This window comes from Passer domesticus, chromosome 2 (genome assembly GCF_036417665.1).
Source record: "Passer domesticus isolate bPasDom1 chromosome 2, bPasDom1.hap1, whole genome shotgun sequence".
Classification (NCBI taxonomy): domain Eukaryota; kingdom Metazoa; phylum Chordata; class Aves; order Passeriformes; family Passeridae; genus Passer; species Passer domesticus.
In genome coordinates, this window is record NC_087475.1 from 102,597,041 (window position 1) to 102,613,511 (window position 16,471).

General features: G+C 40.3%; 1 protein-coding gene across 32 annotated transcripts in view; it reads right to left on the minus strand.

The window, feature by feature from the left end:
• ZBTB20 (zinc finger and BTB domain containing 20) overlaps window positions 1–16,471 on the minus strand; it is a 469,842-nt gene that overhangs the window by 296,941 nt on the left and 156,430 nt on the right. The window contains exon 1 of one of the 32 annotated variants that reach the window (XM_064410198.1): window positions 13,013–13,459. The exons of the other annotated variants lie outside the window; for them this stretch is intronic. The gene's annotated coding sequence lies outside the window, so the exon portion shown is untranslated. Of the gene's footprint in view, window positions 1–13,012; window positions 13,460–16,471 lie in introns of those variants that run through there. 32 annotated transcript variants of the gene reach the window in all.

Below are 16,471 nucleotides of genomic sequence, written 5' to 3' on the forward strand. Positions count from 1 at the left end.
ATCCTTTAACCTTGGCTTTCAGAAGCTCTGACTACTTCTGGAATTTCATGAAATCCATATAACCTGCCAGTGCTTAGCTCTTATGTGAACCAAAGATGCATAAAAAGAGGCTCTCCAGAATTAACACACAATAATTGGGAGACCATGTTGTGAATTCATTAACGGTTTGTAAAGTCAAAACATTAACATCATAAGCACAGGGTAGGACCCTTGCTGCTCCTGCAGGTTTGGGGCTTTTTTTTTAAGATGATGTCATCTCCCCAGCTACAATACAATGCTCAGACTGGCCATGAGGAAGTCTAATATAAAATACCCCTCTAGAGACAGCATGACTTCAGCCACGATGGACTTCTGGTGTTACCAGGAAAACTTTCTGATTATCTATTCTACTGTGATAGCACACTCTGTACCTGCTTTAAGGCAAGAGCATTCTTCAGCAAACAGGATTGTCACCAAGGGGTTTCCTTCAGCTTATGTGAAAATTTTGCAATTGTCTCTTTTCCTCTTCACCAGTGTATTTTTTCTTCCTTTCCTCTTCAGTGAAAAAAGAAATCTGATCGTCACAGATGGAAACTTAAGTATTGCCAGGATGGTCAATATACCCAACAGCCATTCAAACTGGTCTGATAAATGAAAGCATTTAAATAGTTACAACCAAAATACGCGACAGAAGGTGGGAAAAGAAATGCATAATTAAGCCAGCTACTAGGGTACTGTTTATATTTTATCCTTTGGAGCATTACAAAGTACAGAACACAAACTATTGCTAGAATTTTCGTATGCCTTAATATCTGCATATTAAATTGCAGGTATGTGGGATACACAAAATTTAGAAAGAGTATGAATTACCTTAGCTCCTTCAAATGGTGTGCCAGGGCTGTCAATTTGCCATTCAAACCCACTACCAGGAAGACTGCCCAGTAATATAAAAGGGCCAAGCCAAATCATGACACCACACAACCACTTTAACTCTATTCCTTATGTGATACTTCTGTGTTTGCATGCAGTACATGTTGGAAGTACCAGAGATGAGGTAAACAAGACTACACAAATTAACAGAATCATCCCTGTCTTTTACATGTCACCCTGACCTCCAAGAGCCAAAGTAGCAAAAAAAGACAAAGTAATAGTAAAGGGAAGGTCTTCACTGCTGTCCTTTCTTTCCCCTTCACTAAGTGACTTTTCAGGGACTTTCCTGCATGTTAAGCATCTTTTTTGCATTGCTTAATATTGTTATTAATAATTCATATTTTTGTCTTTCTCCTCTCACTCTGACAACTTTTATTTTTAATCAATGGGCATGTGTCAAATTGCTTTGTTATTTATTTATAATGTAAGCTGACAAAAGAATGGGATGTGTGGTATAAAGATGAGACAGTGTTTCTTTCCTACAGCTGATATCCTCAGTAATAACTATGTGTCTTGTTCTAATCAGTAGGGTCCAAAAAACTAATTTTGCCACAAATAATGGAGGACGTATTTAGTATATTTGTACAGCTGGATGTCTCTCCTCTGTCCCCACAGTCATGCACTGACATAAAAGTTGAAAATGTAGGTTTATTTGTATGCACGCACATTTTCTTTGAGGAAGAAAAGGAGTGCACAAAGGTGTTAATAACAATGTGCCAAGTAGTGATGTGCTTATTCAGACAAATGTATTACTAAGATCAATGTTCTTTGTCCCCTAATGTATCAACAATTCTCACAAGTTGTTTATGGCAGAAACCTTCCTACTTTTTTCAGCTCAGAAAACCCAAATAGAATCACTAACTCACCCAAGACAGAGAGGAATTCAGAGGCACAATGCCTGCTTCATCGCCCCTTGCCTGCTTCAGTGCCCTTGCCACATGGGAAACCCCTTGTGGCAGAACACATGGGGGAAATGCATCACCAGGCACCTTCCCTCGTAAAGCTGGGAAAACAATTAAATGCTTCCTCACTGAACATGTGAGAAGTAAGCTGTTGATTACAATTGGCTTCTACATTACACACTTAGAATTTGACTCTTACACCCCTTTCATGCACACATATTTTACCTCAACTGCTACTTGAGAATTCATTTAGTTTCTCTCTGGATTTATTTTTGTTGAATGGTAAAAGTGTCTCTTAGTTCCAGCTGAATGGAATTCACTGTGGTGACTGCCTTGGTGTGTCCCGAGGCAGGAGGCAGCCCTGTCTGGACTGTGGGAATGGTTTGGTGGAACTTTGGGATTGTGTTCCGCAGCAATGTTTGCCTGCTAGAAGGATATTGCCATAACAGGGTGTAATTATTGTAAAATACAAGAAAGCACAAAGCCATGGGGGTGGGAAGAGATTAGATACTTTTTTTTTAAAAATAAAAACACTACTGTGCCATGTGACTTCTAATTCAAAGGAGGTTGTAGACTGAGGTTGTCTACTTAAGACTCCTTCTTCCTGAAAAGCTCCTGCTTCCCATTTTTCTATAGTCACCATAACGTGTTATGAGTGGGGGTGTGTTTGAACATTTTATTTCAATGCCTGATGAGACTGTTGGGTCAATAAAGTGACATCCCTTTACATCCTGTTCCAAGCACAGTGTCAGACCATCAGAGTTACCTAGTGTAGCTCTGAAAGCCAACCAAGCAAGAGGAAATCAAAAATCTCAAAGCCACCATACAGGCTGGCCAGTGAACTTGAGAAGGCACATCAAAGAAAGCAAGGTAGAGGATTAGGTGGTTAGAGAATTATGTCATTAGAACAATGACTTGGAAGGAGGAAGAATGTACTTTGATTTTCAGAATAAACTGTCATGGTTTCCACATACACAATTGCTTTTATTTTCAAGTTTGCTGCTGTTTCATTCTGTTTTAATTTATCCACTATAGAAGGGAGAATAAAAACGGAAGCATTTTCTTTGATGTTATCCTAGCCTTAATACTTTCTTTCAATGCCTCCTTCACCATACACATCATGCTGAGAATAAGCATGGCATTCAAAGTGAGGATTGTCCCTCCTGATTTACAGCTCAGGGACAAAGAATGCAAATGTCTGTTTCTTAAAGACCAGTTGGTAACCAGATCTCCTCATCTTATACCTTCTTTTGATACAGTTATCAGAGAATCCAGACTCCAGTGTGGCCATAATGGAAATGGTCAGTTCGCATATTTGTTATGAACACCACCAGTGAATTTCCCCTCTCTACCAAGTAAGGGACCATTCAGGTTTTGAGTGCCAGAGGAAACAACAGCCATTTAACACACTTTGAATAACAGAAATACAGTAAAGTCAGGATAAATCTCTGTTATCATAACTAACCCCACTGCATAATCAGCGCTCAGGCACATAGGGCAACTGGACAACTCAAGAACTGGAGAATGCTGTCCTCAAGAGTTGCCCTTATCCAGGGAGAGCAACTGAGCAGCCCAAAACTTGTTACACTGCTGGGTAATTAGTCTGTGATTTCTGATCTCAGAAGTCAAGTGCTCCCCTCATCAACCTTCCTCTCCCAGAAGAACCTCACAGAATTAGCTTTTATTTCTTTTTGTTACCAGTTAGGAATTGCATAAGCAAGTAGAAAAGAGAATAGTGCTCTTGTCTAGTATTCCCAACAGCTCTGCGAACTTTAAGAGGCCAGAGGAAAATCCTCTGGGTGCACAGATAAGGTGGGCTGCAAGACAATTAAAAACCAAGCAGTTTTTAAAGAAGGCTAGTGTGCTGGAAAGCATGAACTCTCAGTGGGTACAAAATAATGCCCATTTCTGCTCATTGTCTTTTAATATCTTATTCAGGAACACAAAAGCAAAGGTGTGTATCAATTATTCAGTCGGGTTTTTTTTGCTAATTCAGGTGTTTTTTCATGAACCTGGCTTTATTTTGGAGTGAAATTTCACAATGTGGAGTACATGTCTGTTTCATCAAAAGTGCATGGTAAACCACTCATTGACTTCTATAAATATAAAGTAATTGTCGACTCTTAAGAAGCTTACCCTCTAAAAAAGAAGAAAAAAAAAAAAACAAACAAACCAAAACCAGACAAACAAATAGAAATCTAAAATAATCATTGAGTATCAGTATGTATCCAATGCTTATGGGTAGTTCTCTTTTCTCACCATAAATTTTCCTTCAAATCTTTTACTTTTTCCTTGATTTATATCATTCTTGACTAACAGATGTAGTTACTGAACTGATATAAAAGTCAAAATGTCTAAGAGGGGAAAGGCATTGCCACAGATATTATTGTTACCTACTCAATACATACTGGTACACACACATCCATATGATTACAATCTGTCAGTACACATGTAGTGAATGCAGTTCAAACTTGCTTCATGTGTATTCAGTCTGAAATTTACTAAAGATTAAAAAAAAAAAAAGGCGGGGGGGGGGGTCACAGTAAAGAAAGGAGACTGTCTAGGAATACTGATTGAATGACTTGGATCTTGGGATGACACAGTCAAAACAATTGGATCATCTGAGGTTACAGAGTCTGAAAGCAAAAAAAAAAACCCCAAAACCCAGCTTTAAGTCTATGGACATGTGTATGCTTTCAAGGACTGTGGATCTTCTGATTCTGAGAGGAAAATGTTGGGGCATCTGGGTCCCCAGTTGCCACTTTATTTGCTGTATGGCCTGCTACATTTCTGTGTCTCAGCCTCCAAATCCATAAACAGAAATTGTTAATTTCTATACAAACAGCAATACCTTGAGATGGTGTGGTGCATTTTGCTGAAGTCCTTTTGCCATTGACTGAAGAGACTGGTGGCTCTTATGTAAAAAGTAATGGCACTACTGCTGTCACGAAATCAAAAGAAGTTTATCTTTTCCTGTAGTCACTTTTCAAAGCATTTACTTCTGTTCTACAAGCCTGTCTTATTCAGCATGTACATTTTGAAATTTAGTATACTAAGAGGTAAGTATCTTGATTATATTTACACCATGAGCCAAATGTAATTGTGCCTTATACACAGATGCTTTGACCTTCAAGAGATGCCAATCAAGACAGAATATGTCTCAGACCTTTCTCTGCCAAAGTTTTCCACAATCTTGCTCATGTGTGTTACAGTAATACTTTCTTTTTTCCCTGTTCATTAACTATTAAAATAAAATATTCACATGACAGATTTTTGCCTCAGTTTTCCCACAGCAATCATATTTCCTCACCCAAGAGGATGTCAGGAAGCTTCATTAATTGTTTCTGAAACATTTACAACTTTTCATGGAAAAGGTAAAGCATCTGTCTCCTAAAGGAGAAAAATAATTTCCAAATGGATGAAGTATTGCAGCTCTCCTCTGAAGCACACATATTTTAATTCTTCACTCGGAGATAAAGAATTCAAGACACAGACATTACAATCAGTTTGTCAAGTTCATGTGTATTGCCTGAAGACCAGAGTTTGTGTCTTTTTCTCCTCAACTCCTCTTTAATCGCAAAAAGGAGTCTCTTTGTTGAAGTAGCTCTGCAGATAGCAACAGGCAAGAAGTTATGTGAATTAAGCCACAAGTAACAGCATCAGTGAGGCTTGGTTTCCTTTAGATTTGGGTTCTCTTCCTTTGTGATGTTCTGGCCATGATATCCATGTTGCTCCCAGTTATGACTGCCCTCTCCCACTTCTTCCTCTTTCGCTCTTCACCCTGGCCAATACTCACAGCTCCTCCAGCTCCCTCTTCCACACTGAAGGGCTGGTACCCAGCAGGTGCTTGGGAGGAGGAAGCACCAGACCCATCTGGGAAAGATGACTGGCCCAGCACGAAGGACAACCCTCACACCAGGCTCTGGAGTGCACACTGCAGCCCCTCTTGAAGGCAGGAGTAATTTCTTCCTCTGCCTCATTTCTAATTAAAAAAAAAAATCTGCAGGAATTGGGCATTTCTGCCAAACTTACTTAAAATGAGACAGTTTGAAGCTGAAAAAGGAGGCGAAGGGTGGTCTCCTAGAAATGAGGCATCTTCTCATATCTTCTCAGACAGACACCCCTGTCACCTTCACTTGTATTCTTCTGGATTCATGGATTGGTATAACAAGTTTTTTCAGGCCACAATGGCTAGCCCATGAGAAATACAAAGCCCACTTAAAGTACAAAGAAATTACCAGCTGGCAGCAGCTTGCTTGAGCTCATCTTACATGGGTTTTTTTAGAATTTCTTTCAGAAGTTGAATTTGAAAAATAGAAACTAAAACTGAAAACTCTGTAAGATTTCTAAACAAAAAAAATCTAATGTAAAAACATCAACAGTTGATGCAAATACAGAAACACACTAAAGAAAGAAAAACAAAAATAAAAACATTTAAAAAATTGAACTTAAAATATATCACCAGGGATACACCATCAGAGATGCCTACCACAAATTTAAAGGCTGTATTGTCCCTTTTAGAGGGTAAATTTACTTTCTTTCTACACATTAGAAAGTATTTTAACACTAGGTGAAACTAATAAAATAAAAGTGATAAATTGGAAATAAGCTCCACAGGTATGCAATGAAATAGTTCTCTGCTGCCAACCAGAAAAATGGGGATTGAAGATGGAAGAGATTAGGGATATCTCAGGATTAGGGAAAGAAAAAAAACATGTCAGAAAGCCATGCCTTCAGGATAGGAAGCCACTGGGAGTTTGGGGAGGATATTGAGCCACTGTTTGCTAAGAACTTGAATTAATGTACTAAGCCTCTGTAATGATCAACTCCAGTGAACATATCCAGCCTGAGATCCTCTGAAGGAATGATTAGCACTGAGTTACAGATCTGAAAGCAAGAGAGCATCACACAAATATTACCCTTCATGCATAAAACAGGTTCTAAAGTCCTGCCTTCTACATGCAAACCAGATGAGCCCCACAGGAAAAAAAGTTCTACTGGGTTTCACTCGGTCACACTGAGATCTCCTCATCCTACCACAGCCCTGGAGACCCCCAGTGCAGCACAGCACCACCTGTGCAGGATCCCTGGTGCCCCTGGGCTGGGGAAGAGCCATGGCCCCTCAGGACAGCTGTGCTGCCCTATGTCCCCACATTCCAAGTCCTTGCAGTCCTCTGCTGTCATGGGGCTGGTCCCATGCAGACTCCTTGGCTAACCTGGCTCATGACCCAAAGAATGAATATTCTTCTGACCCCTCTGCAATGTGACCCTGACGCACAGCTCTCGTGTGCTGGGCCTGAAAGCAAACAGTACATTTGGGGAGCCTTGGATTTATTTCAAAATAGATTAAGTCCTTTTCCAAAAGAAACAGGAACATTAAAGCCTTTGTAATGGAAACAGTGAGACATGGGTTTCAGACTGATCAAGCTGAAGTAGTCTTCAAAGGTAATCCTTTGTCACAAACAAGCAATATATTCACTCCACACCCCACAGCAGACCCCTGTGATATATTTTATTTCCTTTGCAAGTGGCATCAAATCATTTTCCAAAGTCAAACACATCTACCTTCCTTGCTTCTCTCTCGGGACTCTTTGAAGGAGAAGGAAAACAGCAAGACTAGACTGTTGTGGGATTAAACATGTCAGGGGAGAAACAAGAGAAAACAATTACAGGAATGATACATAATACAAAAAAAAAAATTGGGAAAAGTGTGAGAAATAGAAAAAGCATAGCCAAATCATCTGAGCCATAGCTGCTTAGAGCAAAAATTCCTCCTATGATTTGCCCACTCACGATCCCTTGCCTTAGGATTCTGCTGTACTCTGTTTCACTACTGTCTATCATTCACACACATAAAACCAGTGCCGCTTTGAGCTACTCTGCTTGATCATAAAAAGTCTTCCTACCCCCAACACCTGTTCTCCTGCCAGCACATAGATCCCAGGTAGAACTGCCACTCAGTATCACCTCTCCACAAGACTTGAGCTTCTGCACCTTTTATACATCTCACTACTAAGATCATTTTCTAAGGACTGACTCACACAGCAACTTCCTTTATTTCTAAAAAAGACAGGATAATCTGCCCTTTGTAGAAGCATCCATTTTGTCTGATTTCTATTCTTCTTGGAATTTCATGATGTCACATCAATTCTGCATCACAGGAGAGTAAATGAACTGGTATGAGGTGCAAGATCATCATGGAAAGAACAAATGCCTTCACAAAAGGACACCATCTCTGCCTTACATTCGTTTACATTTCACATGTCATCAGTTTTGAATGGCCGCTGTCATTCTATCTCTGACACCTCCCAATGTGGAGATGTTTGTGGCATTTATCTGCATTTCCTGCATCATTTATGCAATATGCTAAGTACAATTGCATAAATTGCATCCATTCTTTCGCTCTCCTTCAAAACTCCTGCCCCAATAATCCAAAACCTCCATCCCTGACCACCTTTCACATCCAAAGTTGAAGAAACTCTCTGGAACTTCTGTTTGTTTGCATTTTCTGCATCTGCAGAGGGAAGGAATTGTACCACCTGAGTGATGCCTTAAACACTCAGAAAAGAAGTAACACCTTTATAATGAAAAGGTGAGCCTTCTAGGGAGAGAGGTCACATCCCAGTAGTGATGTGCAAAGAAATGCTAAAGCTTCATTACTACTCACAGCTGTAGGGAGATCTCCTTCAACTCAGCTGATAATTACGTGGAACAGAAAGACCAGAACAACTGAGGCAATTTGCCTGAAAACAGGAGCAGGAAAGCAATCTTTCCTCTAACAGTATCACAGATATTCGCAGTTGGCTACAGTATTCTTACAACTTAATTCTCCAGCAAGACCCCATCTTTTAAACTAAAGCAGAAAAAAAATCTCCTTATTACCTTCTTTTCTCCCAACTCCTCAAAAGGTTTTCCATCCTATTCATCTCTTCATTTTAACTTTTTAAAATGTGTTTTAGCTCTTATGACTTATTTTTCCAATTTTTATAAACTTTGCTCCAACCTGATGACTAATGGAAAAATGTTTTTACGGAAAAATTGAGAGCATGATGCGCCAGATTCCATAACTCCCAGAAAAACTTTTACATAAGATTATTGATTTATATTACTTTCTTATTCCTGTATTCATTAATTTTAAAATGTGATTATGGTTATGAATCTGTTTTCTAAGTGGACTAAACACACTGAAATACTTTCTTTGCAATCTAGTTTTTAAAGATGTTAATATTTAATGCTCGGGCAAAAAGAGCCATGCTCATTATATGCCCTTTCCTTGTTTCTTGCTACTAGCTAAAATTCTGATTAGGTATCCTCCTGATTTCCTTTTCCTTTATTTTGCCCTGAAATAGAAGACCAATACTCAGGTATTCAAATTAGAAGGCAAGAAGTTGATGTCTCATTTTTTTTTCTACCTCTAGCAATACAAAAAAAATTTATTTTGTTCACTGGTGTAAGTTACTTGCTTCTGCAAGGATAACTCTTCAGACCTCCGCTGCTACACCAAGACCAAATGTGCTTAAGAGCACCCACAGCAATGAAGTGCTCCCAGCATGGATTCAGTAAGCACACCCCAGGGATTTTCAGCTGGATGGCACAAGCTTAAGATCACAAAATCAGGGCCTAATGATGTTATTAATAATGAAGCACTGATATTCTCATTTTCATTCTGAATTAGGATTTATGGCAGTGTGAGCAAAACCCAGTATAAATTACATCTGAAGTTATCAATAGCTGCAGAAGAAGTGATAAAGTGCAGACATAGCTCCTTCACCACTGGAAGGCTGACTAGATACTTTGTCTACTCCATATTAAATGTGTAAGATAGCACAGATGTGACTAGAAACAGGTAACGGTGATGATATGATTTTTCTTTCTTTGTTAATGACCTACATGTGCTGTTTTGCTGGAAGTATTCAACAATTTACTCTCTGTATTTCAGAAACATGCACTGAATTGACTCAGTATCTAGCATTTCGACACTAGGATACACTTTTCTTTCCTTAGCCTTTCACATACAGGGTTCACAACGAAGGATACATTAGTTATTCCTCTGCTACTGTTCTGCTCTTGTGTGGGAAACAGACATGAAAAGTTTTGCAAATGGTTCAGCTCATCAATGGCCATGATGGAATTCAGTGCAGGTCTCTACCTTCCAGCACTCTGCTTTGAGCTGTGAAGCTTGCCTTCTTCTTTATAAGGGATGGCTACTTCCACCATACATACACTGTGCCTGCTTAACCTACCATAAACATGATTAAAAATATATATGTATTTGGATTCTAAAGTCCATCGTTTTGCTGGTTTTCCTGCCTTTTTTTTTTTTCTGGGAAACAGGATTTTTTTGCTTTGCACAGTCTGAATAGGGAGCTGCACCTGTTAGCTCTGTGATACCTTAGGGCTCTCTAGTCAACCATCTGCTTTTCAAAATCTATTTGTTCTCTCTTGGGCACCCAAGAAGGCATAAAATATGTTTTATCACCTCAATGCTGAAAGTGATCGTTTACACTAGAAAAATATACCATGCCAGGTAGAATTTTGACTAAGGAAAAAAGAAGAAAATTTCTGGTGAAAGACAGGGAGAGGCAAAAAGAGGAGGTAAAAGATGAGAGAAGGGGGGTGAATTGAGAGGAGACAAGCAGGAATAAAACTCGCTTCCAGCAAAAGTCAACTTGATATGCTCTACTGTGACCCAGGGACTTTGTATTACATATTTCTATAACATGCCTCTATATATCTGCAGAAATAAAAATATAAGATTTGACAATCTAAACAGAAAAAAGCTTTTTTTTTGCAGACACTTTTAAGTGACAGCTGGTCTGGAGTCAGGGCTCGAAACACACGTTTCAAAGGAATGAAGTATCCTAGTACCACCCCAGGAACAGTCCCTGGCTTTGCATGATTTTTCCAGTAAGAGTAGACCAATGACTGATTCATACCTCCATTATATCACAATTGTTCTTTTATTTGGCACCCTCTCATCTCTTGCAAGTCACTTGCAGATGGTCTAGAAGCCACAGAACAAGCTGTACTTCCTTTCTATGTCAGCCATCTCTATCTTGTGGAATCCTTCCAGTTTGCTGCACACAAGGTACAAGGATATATACTCTATAGATACCTCTCTTCACTTCAAAAACCCTCACTTTCTATAGGATTCTGTAGCTAGCCTTTCTATTAGGAGAAGTAAAGAAATAATGTACGCTGCTTCCATCTTGCGTAGCTCGATAAGCTCACAGAAGCCAACAAAGAAAAGGAAATGGAGGGATTTAGTGGGGCTGTTCTGGGCCTCACACTGAACAACAGGGGGTCCAAAGGAAATACTTCTGAGACTTCCATAATGCGGTTATATAAGTTGCTGTCATGCCATCACTTTGGGTTTTGCAGTCAGTGCTGATCACCCCATCTCAAATAGGACAGAGGAGAAACAAAAAGGGTTCAAAGAGTAAAAGACTCATTAAAACCCTCAAGAGCTTTTCATATGAGAAAAGTTTAGAAAGCATCAAAATGACAAAGAAAACAAAGAAGACTGAATGTCGTGGAAGTGATATAAATATAACTGCACAGAGAAAATAAATCTGTCTTCCCAAGAAAAGAGGGGACAGTCATTAAAAGGCAGAACACTAAAATCAAAAAAAGGATTTTTAGTTTTCATTCACATGCTATATAATAAACTTGCAGTACTCTGTACCCAACACTGCAGATGGGCCAAGATTTTATCAGTTTAAAAAAGACTAATTATTTCAATAATAATAAGAAAGGCCTTTATAATAATAAATATAATATAATTACAGGAATAGTTAGCATAATACTGAATAAACAGAATATCCACAATTATGGTACAATAAACTGTGAGGACTAAAAACTGCCCATGTTTAAAGACATAAGTAAATTTTAATTTGATACCTCTTAATGAGAAGTTCCCCCGTGTTAAAAGTTAAACCACCATTACTCTCTATGGGGAACTTGACAATTTTTTCTGAAGGATCTGATACTGGGTTCTGTGACGCTTTCTGTGTGGCTTTCCAGAGCTGTGTCTCCAACACACATATGCCCCCCCATCAGTCAAGTGTTCAGCTTGTTCATGACTCCTAAATACAGTCAGCACAATCAAAATAAACCCCCTGTAAAATCAAGGGAACATGTCTGCTCTTCAGGAATACGTGCTGTTTTCATCAACTTGTGAGAAGTGAGATTGTTTTAGCCATTACTTTTAATGCACAGGATAAAATGGGGAGAAGAAATAAGGGACAGCATTCTGTAGGTCCAATAAAAAATGGCAGTGTTACAGTTTTTTTTGATGATTAAGATGTGAGTAAGAGTCATATTTTAAGACAAAGTATTCTTAACCACCTATACATCTCTAAGCCCTTTTTTAGTATTAGAAAATGAAGTTTGCATGTGGAATAAACAACAAAAAAAATTCTCCATAAATTTGGGCTAGCTCCTGAAGAGTCCAATGAGCCTCCTGTGTTAAGAATTTCTGTCAAGAGTTTTGTATCTGATGTATTATTTTGGATTTAATTATGAGGCCGCTTGTCCCACAAAGAGGCTGTTAAAACAACTTTTCCCCTTTAAACAGCTGTCTACTTTAAAAAATGTGGAAGCTCAGATATATTGGTAACTTTCACCCATCAAACTTAGCTAAAAGTGGTGAATTTGGAGGGAAAGGAATAGGAAACAGATAGGCAAACTGCAGACAGGAGGAAACAGAGTGGGTTCCCAAAAGTCTCATTTCCCTGGGGAGCCCCACCTAGGGAAGCCCTGGGGATGCAGGCAGTCCCTAGGAGTCCCTTACAAAAAGTTCCTTCCCTGCAGCATCTCACAAGCCTTCCTCCAGTGAAATCAGCGTGGCAATACAAGCACATACAGGCAGTTAGTTCCTGCCCCACATTAAGCTGATGTGTAGTCTTTTAATTAGAGGCACCTCCATAAAAGTCAGCACCCATTTAAGCAAAATAAAACCAGGCCATATACTTTTCCCCAGTTTGTTTTGTTTCCTTGTCCGTCGATCCCTCTGTGCTGACAGAAAAGCACAAACTGCAGCCTGCCTACAGGACTGTCCTCACTTCCCCAACTTTCAGACGAAATAGAGCTGTGAAACCAAAACACCAGTTCTACCGGAGACAGAGCAAAGCAGCAGTCCTGTAAAGGATGGCAATCTAAAGCTTTTGAAGAAATATAGGTAGTAATGCACACATTCTTACCTGTACAAGCCTGCACCATCAGCCTTTGAGAGGTTTTTTTACATCTACACTGTAGCGATGCATTTTTTGAAAATGGTTCTAGTGCTCAGGAATGCCAAGAATTTAGGAAGAGAGCCACAGCTTAAGAGAGCAATTATTTGCCAGTAAATACTCAATTTGCTTGTCCTGTGATTTTTCTTCTCCTAACTCGCCCTCTCCATAATCCGTCTCTTGCTGCGTCATGAGCACAAGAAGTCTTTTCTTCATAGCATAACACTTCAGTTTGCTATTTTGTTAGCATTAATTAAGAATTCCCTCTACTGGTCATTTTCTATACTCTTACAAACAGCACCTTGAGCCCCGGACATTAGAAGGCAGTGACTCAGTGTGTGGGATTCAGCCACCATTTATAAACACCTTCAACCACATTCACCCAGTTTACAATATTCAGGACATCTCAGCTGAATTACTGCTTTGTGTCCAGTTTGTATTCAGATGGGGGCCATATGTTCCTTCATGTATTAGAGCAGAGCTCATTAGCACTGCTCCAGTCACGCCACAGCAAACATTTTTTTTTCTATCTTGCCTCCATTTTAACCTGATTAAAAACATTTTCTCCAGGGTAGGTTTCTGGAAAGGAACTGCTCAAATCCAAAGCGCTGTTAAAAAGGATATGTGTAATTTTAAAATTAGTTTTAAATTAAAATTTGCTGCAAAAAACTCAGTTGTTAGTTAGGATTAAACTGCTTACTAAAAGCACCTTCTAAAAATATGGAAGAGTCTTCACAAAAACTCTTTTGCAGTAACCACAAGGGCTAAATATTCAGTGAGCATACAGACCTAGCTCTCCCATAAAGATTTAGGCACACAGCCTATTTTTAAAGAGGGTATGTATGTATGCATCTGTGCAAGCACCATCGTACAAGTAGATTAACACCTTGCAATAATGGGGAGAGTGGGTGTAGTCAGAAATCTGGATGTGCAAATTGTATTTCCTAAGAAATTTTGTGTAGGCAAGTCCCATTCTGCTCAATCAACAGTAGGCAGAGAAATACTATATTTGGAAAAAATTCATAAAATACAGAAGGAGTGACTTGAATCACGCACATTAATTGCTAAATGAAAATCTAGGTTCTGAAATACAAAACAGGAACACCCATATTGGGAGAATAAGAAAAAAAAATTACACACCTGGGATTGAACAGTATGATAAAGAATCCCTTTGAATCCATTTTAGGATAGAAATGCATCATCTGTTAAAATCACCTTGGGTCTGGCTACTTCTTATATGAGTGAAAATAATTTTTGAGCCCCAATCTGAAGATTACATCACATCATAAGGTTTCACTGTGTTTAGAAGAACTGTGTGCATTTCATATGATGCAGGGATATTGTAGAAAACCATGGAATTCCCACAAATCCACACCATCGTATGATAAAATGTGTTAACAATTCCTCACATACACATAAGCATTTCAAAACAGCATGTTAAGAGCACAAACTATACCAGAGGCATCAAACAACCCCTAATAAAATGCATTTATGTTATGTATATCCTATATCTACTGCTAAGAAGCAGGCAAGTTAGAAACATACTGAAACGACTTTAGGAATCTCGTACACAAACACATTGTACACACTCTCCTACAGTGCCATAGGCCCAAACTGATTGTGAGTTCATGTTAAAAATTATTTAACTTTTCTCCCCAAACACTTAGGGTCCATTTTTCTGGGGCACTGACCATTTCCTCCACAAAAGACAGCACTCTCAAAATCCAAAACAGGATGGGGAAACAAACAGCACGTGAAAGGTGAAAACCCCACTTCAGGAGCACAGCTCCCTTCTTCCTTAAAACTGATTTTCCGCTGACAGCTTTAAAACCAGTGCATAAATAATATATCCTATGGCTAACATACCTACCTACACAAGTGCCTTGGAAACAAGAGAACTTGCAAGAGCCCAGGTAGGGCCCAGCTGGATGCTTTGAAGTAGCCAAAAGTTCAAGGTTGAGGTTTCAAGAAGACAGCAGTGGACCTGGCTCCCCAATGCTCATTTGTGAGGGAACTACACTGAACTTCGGCTAAAGAGCTATATGCTAATTGTACATAAGATTAACTGTTTTCCCTTAGGCTTTGAATTACACTGCCATAAATAAAGTGTTTCAGAATTAAACCTGACTATTGTCAAGTTTATGTTATGCATAATTTAAGAAGAGGGCAAAGAAGAGTAGATCAGTCTTAGGAGGTACTTTCAGGTTAAATTTTCAATATTTAGATGAGAATCTGAAAAAGAAACTATAAATCAACTCTAAACAAAGGTAAAGTACATTAAAGAAAATGAAGGTGGCAAGTATAATTCTGTTGTTAAGGTTTAAAAGTGAAAAGTAAATATGAACAAAAAGAAATTTAATTTTTGTAAATAACTGTCAGCAAGCAGAGTTTGTTACAACATTTTGTAATAAATAACTCATTCTGAAAAAATGGATAAGGACTTCCCAATTATTTGTTGTCTTAAAATTACGTGCTTCCACATTAATATCCTAATTTGCCTTTGCAGAGCAGAGCTTTTGAAAGAAGAGCTGACACACTTAATAGGGAAAATTGGGTTAAAAGGGAATTTCCTGGATAAAGTCAGAACATAACAAATTCTTACTTATCCCGTGTAGTTAATGTAAAATTATACTCTTCTCAACAGGGACTGCATGGTGAAAGGGATATCTGGTTTGTTTAGGAGGTGCCCCCATTAACTGGATTTTTTTTTTTTTCCTTTTTAATGCTCTAAGCAATCAGCCAGTAGAGCCAGACATTGTCCTCAGGTAACCCCACACAGCTGCCTCCAGTGCAAAACGCTGTCACTTCTCAGACTTCATACGCTGCGATCCGCTTCCTTCCTTCCTTCCTTCCCGCGGCTCCCCCAGGGCTGCCAGCTCAGCCCAGCCCAGCTCAGCCCAGCCCAGCCCAGCCCAGCCCAGCTCAGCTCAGCTCAGCTCAGCTCAGCCCAGCCCAGCCCGGTGCAGCCCAGCCCGGTGCAGCCCAGCCCAGCCCAGCCCAGCTCAGCCCAGCACAGCCCAGCTCAGTCCAGCTCAGCTCAGCCCAGCTCAGTCCAGCTCAGCCCGGCCCGGCCCAGCCCGGCTCGGCCCAGCCCAGCTCAGCCCAGCCCAGCCCGGCTCGGCCCAGCCCAGCCCGGCCCGGCCCAGCCCAGCCCGGCCCAGCTCAGCCCAGCCCAGCCCAGCCCAGCCCAGCCCGGCCCGGCCCGGCCCAGCCCGGCTCAGCCCAGCTCAGCTCAGCCCAGCCCAGCTCAGCCCAGCCCAGCCCAGCCCGGCTCAGCCCAGCCCGGCCCGGCCCAGCCCGGCTCGGCCCAGCCCGGCTCAGCCCAGCCCGGCTCAGCCCAGCCCGGCGCTCCCGAGGCTCCCGGAGCCCCGGCCCGGCGGAGCGCGGCCCCGTCCGAGCGCGCCTCTGGGCAGGACTCCCTCGCACACC